Here is a 16,287-nt window from a genome sequence, read left to right on the forward strand (position 1 = left end):
CATTGCAGAGACTAAATTTTGCAAAACAGTGTCCATTACATATTCTTATATAATCATATACGTGATTACGTATATATGTTGATTACTGAACTTAGTATTTTTGTTTCCACATTCTAAGCTGTTTCATACTGCGTGGAAAGTTTTGAAGCAATTCCTTTTTCAAGTGAAACGCTGGAACACATCACAAGTCTAGAATTTTACGAAATTACGACTGGAAAGACCTTGCATTCTACATCTGGATCTACATTTTAGTCTTCCAGCGTAGATTTCTGACAGATACAATACAGACATAGATTTTTGCATGCTCGTGGGCTCTGAGCACAATGGGACTTAACTTCTAAGGTCCTCAGTCGCCTAGAACTTAGAACTACTTAAACCTAACTAACCCAAGGACACCACACACATCCATGCCCGAGGCAGGATTCGAACCTGCGACCGCAGCAGCAGCGCGGTTCCGGACTGAAGCGCCTAGAACCGCTCGGCCACAATGGCCAGCGGGAGAATAACAGGCGGGGAGTAGAATCCTCGCAGTGCTTCCAGTGTTCACAGTTTCCGTGTGGTACCGGCTGGTCGCAGTGATGTAAATGATGCACGGGAAAGACAGTTTTCGTGAAACCGTGTATTTACATAGACGTTTGTCTTCAAATGAGGTACATACTCGTAGCACACCACAAATACAAAGAAACAACGGACCTCTGTTCACTGTCCACTGAACGGCTGTTGACTGCAGCGCTGGACACTGACAGTCATACACGCTGGCACGAGACTTTACGAATCGTCAACGAGTTCCGAACAGAACTACGGGAGAACCGAACGATAAACAGACTGTAGTGCGTCAAACAGTACATCCAACAATGGGTTTGCACAGGCGGTTGTCATTTGGCAAACTACTTCCCCGTTAGACCATACAAATGTAGGACTACCCTACGACAAATCTTTATTAACTAAGTGAATGAAAATGCACGATATAAATAAATACATCGAAACAAAAATTGCTGATAAACATACATTTGCACACTTACCTTATATTGCAGGTATTTTTTCTGCTTTGACGTCAGCAAACTCCTTTGTAATTTCACCGAAATTGAAATATTGAGCTAGCTGATGTTTTGACACCGTTGCCAGCCTACAGAGTTGTGCCTGTCCCATTGTTGATCTCAGGTACGCTTTAATCAGTTTAAGCCTCGAAAACCTTCTTTCTCCACTTGACATTGTCACCGGTTGTTTCACGAGTAGCAAAATTCGTAAGGGTCTTATTTACGTTCCATGCAAAAATGGTTCAAATGGCTCTGAACACTATGGGACTTAACTTCTCAGGTCATCAGTCCCCTAGAACTTAGAACTACTTAAACATAACTAACCTAAGGACATCACACACATCCATTCCCGTGGCAGGATTCGAACCTGCGACCGTAGCGGTCTCGCTGTTCCAGTCTGTAGCGCCTAGAACCGCTTGGCCACCCCGACCAGCGTTCCATGCAAAGCCATGCTCATTGTATGACTTTCAAAGTTTCGTTTGGCGTGCTACCTGGGTTTATTAACGCTGGGACTATTGAAGTTCATCATTAAAATTGACAAGACTGTCAAGAAATGAAAAGAGGGAAACCCTGAAATTACAAAAACAAAACAAAAAAAACGATTTAGAGGAGTATGGCAAGACCAATATCACCATAAATGGTATTAATATCAGATCTAAATCAGAGGGAGTGGTGGGTGAAGGATACCATGCACATTTCCAAGAATTTTTGTTGTCATGTTGTTGTGGTTTTCAGTCCAGAGACTGGTGTGATGCAGCTCTCCATGCTACTCTATCCTGTGCAACCTTCTTCATCTCCCAGTACCTACTGCAACCAACATCCTTCTGAATCTGCTTCGTGTATTTAAATTTTCTAACCTACCTGCCCGATTAAGGGATCTGACATTCCACGCTCCGATCCGTAGAACGCCAGTTTTCTTTCTCCTGATAACAACGTCCTCCTGAGTAGTCCCCGCCCAGAGATCCGAATTGGATACTAATTTACCTCCGTAACATTTTACCCAAGGGCACGCCATCATCATTTAACCATACAATAAAGCTGCATGCCCTTGGGAAAAATTACGGCTGTAGTTTCCCCTTGCTTTCAGCCGTTCGCAGTACCAGCACAACAAGGCTGTTTAGGTTAGTGTTACAAGGCCAGATCAGTCAATCATCCAGATTGTTGCCCCTGCAACTACTGAAAAGGCTGCTGCCCCTCTTCAGGGATCACACATTTGTCTGGCCTCTCAACAGATACCCCTCTGTTGTGGTTGCACCTATGGTACGGCTGTCTGTATCACTGAGGCACGCAAGCCTCCCCACCAACGGCAAGGTCATGGGGAGAATAAGAGTCACTTAACCACGATATGTTGATTCAAAAGAGTGTCATGTGACGCTCATTCCATACTTTATTTATTCTTTATTTATTTAATAGAAAATATTTTCCTCAGCGGTACTAAGGGTTCTGTATAGAAACTGGTAGGCTATCATATGCAAAATTTTCATTTTCTTGTTCAACTCATTCTTTTGGAACTATATTAAAAATTAAGAATTTGCCCCTTTCAAAAACATGCACCCCTTGACGGTGGCACGGTCCCCCCCCCCCCCCCTTACCGCCCCGCCGCCGTAGAGTCGCCACTGCAACCGGCAATCCTCGCACCAAGCGTCGATCTCTTGCAAGTCTTCATCTGTTGGGTTGGTGAGCAAGTTATCACCCTATCCAAAAGTTTTTCTATGATAAACAATACGTACAACATAACAGAGACTTTTATCATCAATAATATATTCTTCTTCGTTATTTACAACGCTCTGGCAATGCTGGGGTAACTTTTTGATTCCGCGACTGTAGAAATCATGTGGGTTTGAACCGAAGAATTCGTCAAGCCACGTTCATAGTGCATTTCCGTTCGGAAAGGAAGTTGCTTGAAGGTTCAATAGAGAGCGGAAAAAGTGAAAATCTGAGGGCTCAAGATCAGGTGTATAAGGTGGGTTCGGAATACTTCCCAATCCACCTCCAGTGTAGCCGAATGCGGGCGGGCATAATGGAGTAGCACTACTCCAAGCAGTGTCCTTTGTCGTTGTTCTTGTGTTACGTCTCCAAGACGTCTCAGTTGTTGGCAATAAATGTCAGCAGCGATCGTCACACCTCGGGTCAGCAATTCGTAGTATACCACACAGTCGCTGTTCTACCAGATGCATAACACTATGGTTTGTGGATGCGCGCAGTTCTTTGTACGGGGACTTGCTGTTTCGGTTGTGTCCAATCATTACTTTCTTTTCCTTATGTTAGCATAAAGACAATATTGTTTGCTACCAATAAAGATACGGGTTGGGAATGGTTGCTGCTGTTCACAAACCAATTGACGACGAGCAGGCGAAGCTGCACATATGGCTACCTGCTGATTTTTGTGATTTTGGCATAGAGCATGCTGCACCCATACACTCAATTTTTTCATGTTCCCCGTTGCATGCAAATGTCGGACGATGATGGAATGATCACAGTTTATCACATTTGCCAATTCTCGAGTACACGGTCGTGAGTCACTGTGGATTAATTCTTCTCAACGATCTTCATCAAACCCCGATGGTGTTCTTGAACGTGGAGAGTCGCTAATGTCAAAACGATCCTCCTTAAAACCACAAAACCACTTTCGTGGGGTGCTCTGCCTATTGGCATTATCCCCACACTCGGTGGGAATGTTTCTGGCTGCCTCTGTTGCCGTCGCCTCTCAAACAGAATAATATGTCGCAAATGTTCCGATTTCTCCATTGGCACTATTTTACAGCATCCACAGCTCCACTCACAATCTCAAGATGACAAAATGACAATCTGTAAACTCAATAGCAACAAGGAATTATAAATAAAAATGAGGATCGACAAATAGACCCACAGCAATCAGAACACCAACATGCAAAATAAAAACGCTACGAATTTATGCAGGAATCTAATATTTCGATCCAATTTTCTGACGGCGCAAGTTCTCTGTATACAGGAGCATCTTCCGCGAACGATCTGTGTGCTTCTGACGTCATCCACTAGGTAATTTGTTTATATTGTGAACGATAATGGTCCTGTAACACTCCCTTAGGGTAGGCCAGAAGTTACTTTTACGTCCGAAGAGCTCTCGCCGTTGAGACTGACAGGCTGTTTTCTACTTTCTAGAAACACTTCAGTAGTGTTACAAATGTAGTGCGACGTTCGGTACGTACCTTTCTGTTATGGTTGTGCTTTGTATTCGACGCTCCTGTGAGGTTACCTTCCAAAGAGATTACCATAGGCTGCATGTAGTAGGCTTGCTGCACATCGATAGCACATTTCACTGTTGCACTGGACATCGTCCGCCCCCTCAGCTGAGCGGTCAGCGCGTCTGGATGCTATGCTGTGGGCCCAGGTTTGATTCCCGCTGGGTCGTAGATTCCCTGCGCTATGACACTGGCTGTTGTGTTGTCCCCATCATCATTTCATCTTCATCGATATGCAAGTCGCCAATTTGCCGTCAAGTGACAAGATTTGCAACTTGGTGGCCGAAGATCCCCAGGTGGGAAGTCGCGGTCATCAATGCAATACGATCATTTCATTTCATTTTCCTGGCCGTCACGTTCTCCAGCTTTCTTGCCCAAGCTCAGTTCATCTCGTCAACTCATGCGTTTCGGAGCGGCTGGCACACAAACCTCGCCAGTAGCTGCTACTAATGAATTGTGTCAGAGTTGAAGTAGCCTGGATGGAATGACGTAGCAGTAGCTGTCATCCAATCTGAGTTCATCTCGACGCCCAGCCAGATTTGAGCCAAAGTTTCTGACAGAAGTCGCAGCGCTGTGCACTAAATTTCGCACCCTGTATACCCGTAAATCATCTATCAATTTAATTATGCATTTTTCGAACTATACTTTGTAGTATAGTTAGTAATATTCCGCTACTTCCTACATTTCATGCTGCTGCTATTTTGATTACCAGCAGTGTATTTACATAGTGCCTTAGGGGAACATGGGAACTGTCTTGCAAACGAAATTCTTTTATTTACTTTTCAGCTTCGGGTCACACATAGTTTCGACTTCTTATAAAGTCATCAGATGATTTGAATATGCAATGCATGTAATTCGGCAAAGAACAACGTTAAGACTGCTGACGATGGCTTCCTACACTTCGAACTCGATTGCATACCACTTATGTGACCGGAAGCTGGAAAATACGAGGGCGGTTTGGTAAGTTCCGGAACGGAATAGAAACATAGTACTTAAGTCACTGAAACTTTTCTTTATTTTTCAATCTATTATCTGTGTACATTAATGCATTTGGCCCAACGATGTTCCAGTGCCTTGATCACATCTCGAAAGTGAGTTTCCTCCAGGCCTGCAAAATAGCTGTCAACTCTGGCTAACAATTCTTCGTTGGAAGTGAATTTTCGTCCACCCAAAAAATTTTCAGTTTTGGGAAGAGATGGAAGTCTGACGGCGCCATATAAGGTGAATGAGGCGGGTGTGGCAACAATTCATACCTTAGTTCGTATAATTTTGCCATGGCGACGGCGCATGTGTGCTGGCACTCATTGTCTTCATGGAACAGACTTTCTTCCTTGCTAAACCTGGCCTTTTTTTAATGTATCTTTAATGTACCTTTCCCGCCGAAGGAATTGTCTTTGCTTTCTTTGGTGGCAGGGAATCAGCATTGCTTTGACTGTTGTTTTGTCTCGGGGTATAGTAGTGCACCCAAGTTTCATCTGTGGTCACAAACTGGCCCAAAAAATCTTGTTCGTTTCTCCTAAAACGGGTCAAACATTGTTCCGATATGTCCATTCTCGTACGTTTTGATCTAGCGTCAAACGTCGCGGCACGCATCTTGCAGATAATGTTTTCATTTCTAATTCTTCAGTTAAAATGTGATATACCCATTCAGATGCCATCTGGCATGCCTGATCAGTTTCATGCACTTTGAATCGGCGATCCTCCATGATCATTTTGTGCACTTTTGCAATGATTTCTGAAGTGGTGACACATCTTGGTCGACCACTGCGCGGATCATCATCTAAGCTCTCCCGACCCAGGGCCGCACGGGGTAGCCGTGCGGTCTAGGCGTCATGTCACGGTTCGCGCAGCTCCTCCCGTCGGAGGTTCGAGTTCTCCCTCGGGTATGGGTGTATGTGTTGTGCTTAGCGTAAGTTAGTTTACGTTAGATTAAGTAGTGCGTAAGCCTAGGGACCGATGACTTCAACAGTTTGGTCCCATAGTCTTTACCACAAATTTCCACTTTTTTTCTCCCGACCAGATTTAAATGGAAATGGAAGAGGATGTAGATGAAGATGCAATGGGAGATAAGATACTACGTGAAGAATTTGATAGAGCACTGAAAGACCTAAGTCGAAACAAGGCCCCGGGAGTAGACAACATTCCATTAGAACTACTGATGGCCTTGGGAGAGCCAGTCATGACAAAACTCTACCATCTGGTGAGCAAGATGTATGAGACAGGCGAAATACCCACAGACTTCAAGAAGAATATAATAATTCCAATACCAAAGAAAGCAGGTGTTGACAGATGTGAAAATTACCGAACTATCAGTTTAATAAATCACAGCTGCAAAATACTAATGCGAATCCTTTACAGACGAATGGAAAAACTGGTAGAAGCGGACCTCGGGGAAGATCAGTTTGGATTCCGTAGAAATGTTGGAACACGTGAGGCAATACTAACCTTACGACTTATCTTAGAAGAAAGATTAAGAAAAGGCAAACCTACGTTTCTAGCATTTCTAGACTTAGAGAAAGCTTTTGACAACGTTAACTGGAATACTCTCTTTCAAATTCTGAAGGTGGCAGGGGTAAAATACAAGGAGCGAAAGGCTATTTACAATTTGTACAGAAACCAGGTGGCAGTTATAAGAGTCGAGGGGCATGAAAGGGAAGCAGTGATTGGGAAAGGAGTGAGACAGGGTTGTAGCCTCTCCCCGATGTTATTCAATCTGTATATTGAGCAAGCAGTAAAGGAAACAAAAGAAAAATTCGGAGTAGATATTAAAATTCATGGAGAACAAGTAAAAACTTTGAGGTTCGCCGATGACATTGTAATTCTGTCAGAGACAGCAAAGGACTTGGAAGAGCAGTTGAACGGAATGGACAGTGTCATTAAAGGAGGATATAAGATGAACATCAACAAAAGCAAAACGAGGATAATGGAATGTAGTCAAATTAAATCGCGTGATGCTGAGGGGATTAGATTAGGAAATGAGACACTTAAAGTAGTAAAGGAGTTTTGCTATTTAGGGAGTAAAATAACTGATGATGGTCGAAGTAGAAAGGATATAAAATGTAGACTGGCAATGGCAAGGAAATCTTTTCTGAAGAAGAGAAATTTGTTAACATCGAGTATAGATTTAAGTGTCAGGAAGTCGTTTCTGAAAGTATTTGTATGGAGTGTAGCCATGTATGGAAGTGAAACATGGACGATAACCAGTTTGGACAAGAAGAGAATAGAAGCTTTCGAAATGTGGTGCTACAGAAGAATGCTGAAGATTAGATGGGTAGATCACATAACTAATGAGGAGGTACTGAATAGGATTGGGGAGAAGAGGAGTTTGTGGCACAACTTGACTAGAAGAAGGGATCGGTTGGTAGGACATGTTTTGAGGCATCAAGGGATCACAAATTTAGTATTGGAGGGCAGCGTGGAGGGTAAAAATCGTAGAGGGAGACCAAGAGATCAATACACTAAGCAGATTCAGAAGGATGTAGGTTGCAGTAGGTACTGGGAGATGAAGAAGCTTGCACAGGATAGAGTAGCATGGAGTAATCACTGCTCGAATCTCGATTTTTTCAATCTTCACAAATCGCTACGCGGGAATAACAGAGCCACGTCACCGCCACAGCTCTCTACCTAGAGCACTGACGTGGCACGTTTTTACATGAATATCACAGGCACAACTCATTTGGCTAGCGCTGACCTCTCGTGGTGATTTCCAGATCCTCTCAAAGTACCCTCGTAAAATAAAGGATTTCCATATTTATATTATTTTATTTCATTTCGCAAGTACATATTTACGAACGTTTATTGGCCAAACATTACATCTTTTTCTTCTTACGCAGCAGACCAACTAAGAACGACGTTTGAGCCACTAAGTTAGCTTTCCGCTTAATCCAGTTCTCGATCATCTGTTCACTTTTTTCTTTACTTTCTTACGCTGTCCCTTGCCTTCCCTGTCTTTATCGAACTTTTTTTTCTTGGAAATGTTCCCACTTGTTAATTTGTTCCTATATTCTCTTCTGTCTGCAGTTTCTTACTTTTGATGCAGATTGGTTATTGGTCTTCATGCAATCTCGTAATCTAGCTGGGTTTGCTTTACAATGTTTTGAAACACTATTCAGTCTGCTAGGACTTATTCTTTGGATGTGCCTATAGAATATTAGTCTTCTTTTGCTACTTTCGCCTGTAATTGTTTCTAAACGATTGTGTGCTTTATTACTTCTTCATTTTGATGTTTCTGTTGTTGATGTACTTCCTAAATCTAACAAAGATTGTAGACAAGAATTCGAATAAGGCTTCCACATTCCTCACCACATGCGTCCGGGTATTTTTGCGGTTGTGGTCTTCAGTCTGAAGACTGGTTTGATGCAACTCTCCACGCTACTCTATCCTGTGCAACCCTGTTCATCTCCGAGGATTTGCTTAGTGTATTCATCTCTTGGTCTCCCTCTACGATTTTTACTCCCCGCATTTCCCTCCAGTACTAAACTGGTGACCCCTTGATGTCTCTGAATGTGTCCTACAAACAGGTTCCTTCTTTTGATCAAGTTCTGCTGAAATGTGACATGTGGTACGTTTCAAGAAGAATGAGACAGTGTGTTTCGTCCTCTGACGTACATCTCGAGAAATACCACGATGGGAGAACCATAACAATTACAGCTCACACGGAGGCTTACCGACTCTCGCACTTCCCATGCAGGGTGAAAATGGTAGTGGTGACCAAAATACCCTCCGCCGAAGACGTCTTGCGGCCTTCATATGAAGATTTAGATATTGCTTTAAAAATATAATTAAATCAAAAATAATTCTGTTGTAAATTATAAAACTTGAATATCACTGTCAAGCAATATATGAGGGGAAAAATGGTCGGTTGAGGAACGTAGGCGTCGCATTTGCTTAGAGAAACTCATTAGAATTAAGGCTGGTAGTAGGCACATGGACTCACGGGAAATAGTTCTACATGTCTTCTCCGGAACTTATCTTGAGCAATTAACCAGAGAACTGACACATGAGGGTAACAACTTAGATCTCTTGTTTACAAACAGATCCGAACTGCTCGAGTGACAACACAGAGCAGAGAATTAGTGATAATAAGGCCGTTCCAGTATCGCTGACTACGGTTGTAAATAAGAATGCAAAGAAAGACACGAAGATATTTATGTTTAGTATGGGCGACAAGAAACAGGTTTCAGTTTATCTCAGCAGTCAACTGCAAAAATTCAGTGATGTTTCTGAAATTGCTGATTATGAATGGACGAGGTTCAAAAGTATTATACACTGAACAGCCAAAGAAACTGGTTCACTTGCCTAATATCATGCAGGCCCCGCGAGCACGCAGAAGCTCCGCAACACGACGTGGCATGAACCCGACTAATGTTTGAAGTAGTGCTGGACACTTGAATCCGTAAGAGTACGAGGGGGTGGCGATCTCTTCTGAACAGCACGTTGCAAGGCATCCCAGATATTCTCAATAATGTTCTCGTCTGGGCAGTTTGGTGGCCAGCGGACGTGTTTAAACTCGCAAGAGTGTTCCTGGAGCCACTCTGTAGCAATTCTGGACGTGTGGGGTGTCGCATTGTCCTGCTGCATTTGCCCAAGTCCGTCGGAATGCGCATTGAACATGAATGGATGAAAGTGATCAGACAGGATGCTTACGTACGTGTCACCTGTCAGAGTGGTATCTGGACGTTCAGGGGTCCCATATCACTCTAACTGCACGCGCCCCATACCATTACAGAGCCTCCACCAGCTTGAACAGTCCCCTGCTGACATGCAGCGTCCATAGATACATGAGGTTGTCTCCATACCGGTACACGTCCGTCCGCTCGCTAAAATTTGAAACGAGACTCGTCCGGCCAGGAAATGTGTTTCCACTCTTAAACAATCCAATGTCGGTGATGACAGGCCCAGGCGAGACGTAAAGATTTGTGTCATGCATAAGGCTCCGAAAGCCCATATTGATGATGTTTCATTGAATGCTTCGCACGCTGACACTTGTCGGTGGCCCAGCATTGAAATCTGCACCAATTTGTGGAAGGGTTGGGTTTCTGTGACGTTGAACGATTCTCTTCAGTCGTCGTTTGTCCAGATCTTGCAGGATCGTTTTCGGGCCGCAGCGATGTCAGAGATTTGATGTGTTACCGGATTCCTGATATTCACGGTACACTCGTGAAATGGTCGTATGGGTAAATCCTCACTTCATCGCCACCTCGGAGATGCAGCCATCCATCGCTCGTGCGCCGATTATAATACCACGTTCAAATTCACTTAAATCTTGATAATCTGCTATTGTAGCGGCAGTGACCGATCTAACAACTGCGACAGACACTTGTTGTCTTATATAGGCGTTGCCGACCGCAGCACCTTTTGTTCTGCTTGTTTACATATCTCTGTATTTGAATACGCTTGCCTATACCAGTTTCTTTGGCGTATGTCTTAGACGCGTATGGTGAAGAATAGTGAAGACCCGCTATCGTTCAACAGCAGTGTTAGAAAGCTGCTCCGAAAGCAAAATGAACTTTACCGTAGATATAAATATAGGCAAAGCCTCGTAGAAAGACAAAAAATTACGACGTCAAAATTAGTGTAAGGAGTGCCAGGCATGAAGCTTTCAACGAATTCGATCGTAGAATTCTAACTACCCACCTCACAGAAAACTCGTTCTTCGAATAAGGCTTCCACATTCCTCGCCACATGCGGCCGGGAGAAATGTGACATGTGGTACGGCCTGCAGGAGAGGCATTGCCTCTGGAGGCGCGATAGTGTGTTATCGGCAACGGCACCCCAAACCATCACATCTGGCGTTTGTTCGTTATGCTGTTCAACAATAGAGTCAGCCCTATTACATTCACCACAGCGGCGTCGAAAGAGTACGCGGCCTTCACTGTGAGATAAGTTGAAGCGGCACTCCGTCTTCAGGCCACAAGTGGCCCATCGGGACCATCCGACCGCCGTGTGATCCTCAGCTGAGGATGCGGATAGGAGGGGCGTGTGGTCAGCACACCGCTCTTCCGGTTGTTGAGATGGTTTTTTTGACCGGAGCCGCTACTATTCGGTCGAGTAGCTCCTCAATTGGCACCACGAGACTGAGTGCACCCCGAAAAATAGCAACAGCGCATGGCAGCCTGGATGGTCACCCATCCAAGTGTCGGCCACGCCCGACAGCGCTTAACTTCGGTGATCTCACTGGATCCGGTGTGCCCACTGCGGCAAGGCCGTTGCCAAGTTGAAGCGGGACTTGTCCGAAAACACAATACGATTCGCTAGTCAGCGCGTCAGAGTCTGCGTTCACGTGTCGATTACTGTCTGCGGCGTGGTGGTTCTGGTTAATGGAAGCCGACGGAATGGCATGCGTGCCCCTGTCTAACCAGCTGAATTCGGCGTCGAAACGTCGACGCAGACGTGACCACACCCGTTGTAGTGCTCCCACGTCCTGTCAGCAATGTGGGTGAAGCTGTTCTGGCCGTTACGGCCATGCGGGCAGGATGGAGGCCATCTCGCGCTGTGATCACATTGTATCGTCCAGCAACTTGTCGGCGCCACGCACGGCCCTCTTCTCTCCACTGGTTCCACATACGCCTCACTGTTGAAGCGGCGGGCCGTGTACGAGCCGCAATGTCACGGAACGACAGACCCGCCGCCCGTAAACTAATCATTCTACCCCGTTCGAATGCACTCACATGCCGATATTCCACCCTATGATGTCGGTGAGGGATAGTGGTACCTGATTACACGTTTCCACTTCCTATGACGGCTCCGCACCGACTGAGCGTTGCGTGGCACTGACCTGTCCGGTCACACAAAAGAGAGCGCTTTGGCCCTAAGAGCAGGCCATCTCTCTGTCATTTAAATCACTTGGTTCAAAATGATTCAAATGGCTCTGAGCACTTAACATCAGAGGTCATCAGTCCCCTAGACTTAGAACAACTTAAACCTAGCTAGCCTAACGACATCACACACAGCCATGCCCGAGGCAGGATTCGAACCTGCGACCGTAGTAGCAGCGCGGTTCCGGACTGAAGCGCCTAGAACAGCTTGGCCACAGCGGCCGGCTATCACTTAGTATGATTCCGTTGTTCCGCGCGTCCTCTTATCGTGGCGTGTAGCAGATCACTGATTCTGCGTGTCTCACTTTTCACCTAAAGTAGTGTATACACTGATGACCACCTACTCAAACGTGTGTTGGTCCTCTTCCGAAACGCAATTCAGCAGTGATTCTGTGTGCCACGGATTGGACAAATACTTGATAGGTTTCCAGAGGTTTGTGGCATCAGATGCCTACATACAGGTCACACACTTCCCATAACTTACGGGCGGTCGATTTGTGGGCGCGGAGCTGTTGCCCGACAGCGTCCCAGTTGGATTTCATCGGATTCAGATAAGCCGAATTTGACTGCCAAGACATCAACGTGAGTTCACTACCATGGTCCTCAAACCATTGCAGCACGATTCTGGCCTTGTGACACGGGCAGTTATCCTGCTGGAAGGTCCCATCGCTGTTGAGGACGGTAGCAAGCACAAGGGATTACAGGTGGTCCCTAATAATGTTCACGTAGTCCACAGCTGTCACGGTGCCTTCTATTACTACCTCAAGTTCCATGGAGGCCAAGGTGCATGTCCCCCACAACATAATACACCTCCCACTGGCCTGCGAGGGTGGCGAGCTGCATGTTTCCAGCAGTCGTTCGCCTGGATGACTGCTTATCTGGACACGAGGACACGACCGTCGATCTGGTTTAACAATGAATGGGATTCAGTCGACCGGATGACACGATTCCATTGATCCGTGGTCCAATCTCTGTGATCCCGTGCCCACTGTAATTGTACTTGCCTGAGTGCTGTCGACAAGGTATCTCAAAAAAATGGCTCTGAGCACTATGGGACTTAACATCTGAGGTCATCAGTCCCCTAGAACTTAGAACTACTTAAATCTAACTAACCTAAGGACAAGACCCACATCCATGCCCGAGGCAGGATACGAACCTGCGACCGTAGCGATCACGTGGTTCCAGACTGAAGCGCCTAGAACCGCACGGCCACACCGGCCGGCCAAGGTATCTCAGATCGATTCCATATTCCTAGATTTCCAGAAGGCTTTTGATACTGTTCCTCACAAGCGAATATTAATCAGATTGCGTGCTTATGGAGTATCGTCTCAGTTTTGTGACTGGATTCGTGATTTCCTCACAGAGAGATCACAGTTCGTAGTGATAGACGGTAAATCATCGAGTAGAACAGAAGTGATATCTGGCGTTCCGCAAGGTAGTGTCATAGGCCCTCTGCTATTCCTGATTTACGTACATGATCTAGGTGATAATCTGAGCAGCTCCCGTAGATTGTTTGCAGAAGATGCTGTAATTTACCGTGTAGTAAAATCATCAGACGATCAGTTCCAATTACAAAATGATCTAGAGGGTATTTCTGTATGGTGCGAAAAGTGGCAATTGGCACTAAACAAACAAAAGTGCTAGGTCATCCACATGGGTACTAAAAGAAATCCTATAAATTTTGGGTATACGATAAATAGTACAAATCTAAGGGCTGTCAATTCGACTAAATATCTAGCAATTACAATTACGAGAAACTTAAATTGGAAAGACCACATAGATAAAATTGTGGGGAAGGCGAAACAAAGACTGCGCTTTGTTGGCAGAACACTTAGAAGATGCGGCAAACCCACTATTGAGACAGCCTACATTACACTTGTCCGTCCTCTGCTGGAATATTTCTGTGCGGTGTGGGATCCTTACCAGGTAGGACTGACGGGGGTCATCGAAAAAGTGCAAAGAAGGGCAGCCCGTTTCGTGTTGTCGCACAATAGTGGTGGGAGTGTCACTGATGTGATACGCGAGTTGGAGTGGCAGTCACTGAAACAAAGGCGTTTTTCTTTGCGGCGAGATCTATTTACGAAGTTTCAATCACCAACTTTCTTTTCCGAATGCGAAAATATTTTGTTGACACCCACCTACGTAGGGAGAAATGATCATCATAATAAAATAAGAGAAATCCGAGCTCGAACGGAAAGATTTAGGTGTTCCTTTTTCCCAAGCGCCATTCTTGAGTGGCATGGTAGAGAAGTAGTATGAAAATGGTTCGATGAACCCTCTGCCAAGCACTTAAGTGTGAATTGCAGAGTAACCATGTAGATGTAGATGTAGATGTAGATGTTGGGTCAATACGGCAACATGTAGGGGTCCTCTGCTGCGGAAAACAATGTTCAACACTGTGCGCTGAACATTGTGCTACCGGCCGTAGTGGCCGAGTGGTTCTGGGCGCTTCAGTCTGGAACCGCGCGACCGCTACGGTCGCAGGTTCGAATCCTGCCTCGGGCATGGATGTGTGTGGTGTCCTTAGGTTAGTTAGGTTTAAGTAGTTCTAAGTTCTAGGGGACTGATGACCTCAGATGTTAAGTCCCATAGTGCTCAGAGCCAACACTGTGCTCCAAAACACCTGTGCCTGCACCAGCACTGTACTCTGATGCCAGATCTGCCACAGGTCGCCGCCCATCCTGCTTTAGAAAGAGAGCAAGCCTCCGGTTCCTATGTTCTGTGATGAGGTATGGACGCCCAACTTCTTGTCGCCTACTCGTGGTTTCAATATTCTTCAACCACTTTCCACAGACGCTCACGGCAGTAGCTTTTGAAGAACCGACCAGCTTCGCCGATTCCTACATGCTCGCTCCCAGGCACTGGGCCACAACAATCTGGCTTTTGTCAAAGTCGCCTAAGTAAGCGAATTTCCGCATTTGCGCCACTTATCGTCTCTATAATGATTCCCCATTCGTCTCTGCTCCGCTCATACATTTCCCTTGCCGCGTCACGTGCCCTCAGCGTCACCGCCTTGGGCAGTACTCTTAAGACTAGCTCACACGACGACACGAGGTTGCAGGCATTAGCGCTATCGGCCACTGCGCAAACGCGCCGCGCGTTAGCACAACTCGTTGGTGAAACTAAACACTTTCGGAGTGTTGCAATTTTGGCGACACTAGTTGCATGAGTTTTGAGTTTATATTTGTTCGTAGAGTGCAGGCAAACTGAAATATGAAGTGGGGAGCGGAGAATAATGTTCGCTTTTTGTATGTCTATACTTTGCATAGGTGTTTGTGGGATTTCAGTGATGCTGATTACAAAAATAAGCAACATATTGCTGCTGCTGAGACCATCATGTGAGATCATAACATAGATGGTTTGATAATATCTGAGCTGCAGGGCAAAATTTATTGAGTTAGGATCACATATACAACTGAATTAAGAAAACTACAAGGAAGTGTAATTCTAGCTGTGGGAATGCTCTCGTCTGCAAGACTAAAATCCCATCGTTCGAGCTGGCCAACTCTTTGTTTAGGAATATTGTTGACAGGAGGGAAGGCTACACAAATTCAAGAAGCTGCATTCCTTATTCAATATTCAAAAAATGTTCATATGTGTGTAAATCTTATGGGACTTAACTGCTAAGGTAATCAGTCCCTAAGCTTACACACTACTTAAACTAAATTATCCTAAGCACAAACACACACATATTCAATATTCATCTATTTAAAACGTCGCTGCAGTGCTCCCAATTCACATATGTTACAATTTTGAAATATTGGCACTGTACAGATCTATCTTCAAGAGAGTAATTTGCAAATTATTCTCTTCTTAATGCCACCTGCTTCGAATAATTACTGTTGCTAGTGTTAATCATTATTACTGTTAATACTAATAATTATTGGTGTTAATGAAAAAGCGTCATCAGCAACTAAACCCGTACCTTATAGCATGCCGAGTGTTCTCGATTGCAAATGCACGCAATATGATATGTACTTTCAGTTCTGGCGACAGTGCTTCATGCATTACAGTACCTTTATTTCTTATCCCATAATTAACTCCGTTTAGAAGAAACGGGAACAGTTCTGGTGACATTCTAAGATAATTAAAAGAACTTCTTGGATCTTCCATTGTAAATTATTTCAGCAAGGATGGTGAGCAACCTAGCTGACGTCTTTGGTAACGCCACGTAGCGCTCTGTATGAAAATCACTGGCTGTGCTGTGTGCAA

This window comes from Schistocerca nitens, chromosome 9, assembly GCF_023898315.1.
Source record: "Schistocerca nitens isolate TAMUIC-IGC-003100 chromosome 9, iqSchNite1.1, whole genome shotgun sequence".
In the NCBI taxonomy this organism is placed as follows: domain Eukaryota; kingdom Metazoa; phylum Arthropoda; class Insecta; order Orthoptera; family Acrididae; genus Schistocerca; species Schistocerca nitens.